The sequence below is a fragment of the Notothenia coriiceps genome, unplaced genomic scaffold (genome assembly GCF_000735185.1).
Source record: "Notothenia coriiceps isolate Sejong01 unplaced genomic scaffold, NC01 NC01_scaffold00016216, whole genome shotgun sequence".
Taxonomy (NCBI): Eukaryota; Metazoa; Chordata; class Actinopteri; order Perciformes; family Nototheniidae; genus Notothenia; species Notothenia coriiceps.
This window is the reverse complement of record NW_011348917.1, coordinates 14,531-16,874: the sequence shown is the minus strand read 5'-3', so window position 1 is coordinate 16,874 and position 2,344 is coordinate 14,531. Positions and strand designations below refer to the sequence as shown.

General features: G+C 46.4%; 1 protein-coding gene across 1 annotated transcript in view; it reads left to right on the top strand.

Annotated features, from left to right (window-relative positions):
- LOC104949450 (golgin subfamily B member 1-like) overlaps positions 1-2,344 on the top strand; it is a 23,952-nt gene that overhangs the window by 17,750 nt on the left and 3,858 nt on the right. The window lies entirely within an intron of this gene.

The window sequence follows — 2,344 nt, the reverse complement described above, 5'->3', positions numbered from 1 at the left end:
TCACCCATCTCTATTCTCGACTTTTATCTCACCAAGTCTTTCATCACCTCATTTCCCAATGACCCGTCTTTCGTACATGACTGTCTATGTCGATTGCTTCATACAACATGACGGTCTATGCAAAGGGAGGAGGTAGGATAGAGGTAGAGAGAGGCAGAGAGAGAAGAAAGAGAGCGAGAGAAGAGAAGAGAGAGAGAAGAGTAATGAGAGAGAGACTCGTCCTTTGCGAGGACTTACAAGAGAGAGCAAGACTAGCGGAATAGCGCAGGGATTTTCAAACAATTACTGTCAAAATAAAAGTGAGCTACTAGCCTCCCATAGCAACAACCGTCGCCTGCGAACATATATAAAGGTCCGTCAGGAAAAGTACGAAAATATAGGTCGTTCTTATTTTGTCTCTTACGCTCTCAATGTCTTAGACGACACTACTTTAGCGCGTCTAGGGATCATCTCACACAAACAGCACCTCGCACACACTCTTCTCTCCCTCCCAACACACACAACCACACACCTTGATCTGCGACAATTGTCTAGCGCGAGTGCTCGCACACACACGGCACACCAGAGATCAAGTTTACACGAGAAACAGGCGACCATAGAGGGGAAGCAAGGAGCGCGCGGTACCCGTGGATGACTGAGGCCGGGTGACCGAGGCATTAACGCGCTCAACACGTTCTGCAAATTCTTTTTTTTCTTTTTTTTTTCATTATACTCTTTTTTTTTCTTTTTTTTTTTTCCTCTTCTTTTTTTTACTGAGTAGGGACGTGGAGAGATGTCGTGTCTTTCGGGTGTAAAGACGTATAAGCAGTGAACAGTACTAACCACACAACAAGCGCACCCATCACGCCTCTGAGCGAGCGGCAAGGAGGAGCGGTCCGTGATACGTGACGGCCAAAGAGGCACATAGAGACCGCCCAAAATTTCATCGACGACACACACTAACGGACGGACGCAACAATAGCACGAGACGAGTCGCACGACAGGAGAGCATCGACATCTATGAGAACTTTCCTCACACACACACGACACACAACACAACGAGCAGCACAACCACACGCGCACACTACACTACGATGAGGCCTTACACGCCTACTCGTCCGTTGGTCTGCCCACTAGCCTACTGCACACCGATGGCTGGATCCAAGAGACACCTTGGACAGGAAGAAAAGGCACGTCGACCCCACGACTAGTGGTTCGGAAAGGTCTAGCGCGGGAAGCCAGTCTAAAAAGTTCGGAGCCCCAAACTGCCCAGCGGCGAGACTGCTGCGTCCTTGGCGGTCGGGGGGCGGGCGCGCCGGCACTTCTCAGGCCGAGGTGTGTGACAGGTCGACGCGCTCTCTCGTTCGGCACACACTCCGTCACTCGTCGCGACCGCTTGGCGGCCTGCCCTGCTGCCTCTGCGAAGCCGCCGTCAGACGACACGCGCCCTCCATCTTCCGTCACTACACACTCCCGCCGCACGCGTGAAGTCTCCTCCGGACGATAAAAGAAAAAGGGAATTTGCGGATCTAAGTCTGAACATACTGTCACTACTGGTTGCTCTCTTCATCGGTAGGCACTGCTCACGGTTGTCACCATTATATTCTCTATTTGTCCGCCCACAACCACTCACACTGAAAATAAAATCTATGAGTCTTAATATTACGAAAAGTGGAGATCGTCGGGGGTGTATCAGAATGAAAAGGCTTCAATACCAAAATATACAAAATTTTAGCCAATTACGGATCCGGTGGGCATTTCTAACTCAAATACCCAAATACCTGTACTTTCTACTTCTTACATGTTGAACACAAATACCTGTACTTTCTACTTCTTACATGTTGAACACAAATACCTGTACTTTCTACTTCTTACATGTTGAACTCAAATACCTGTACTTTCTACTTCTTACATGTTGAACACAAATACCTGTACTTTCTACTTCTTACATGTTGAACACAAATACCTGTACTTTCTACTTCTTACATGTTGAACTCAAATACCTGTACTTTCTACTTCTTACATGTTGAACACAAATACCTGTACTTTCTACTTCTCTCATTTTCCAAACAGGCTGGTTCCTTTAGTCTGAATGTGTGTTTGGTGGCGTGATCATTATTATTTAGAGTCATTGCGTGCCTATTGATTTGAACACAATCCGTGTATCCATAATTTCCTGGTCTTCTCTAAAGAAGAGGGACCAATGAAAACGTTGTCATGTTGCCGTTGTTCAGCATGGAAACATTCATTAGCTAACAATGACATTATTGTTCTATTAATATAAAGGGAGGTCAGGTACTCTTTAAAACAGCTGCTAGTTATGGGTACTTTTTACTGAAGTACATTTCAAAGCCCTCTTTACTTT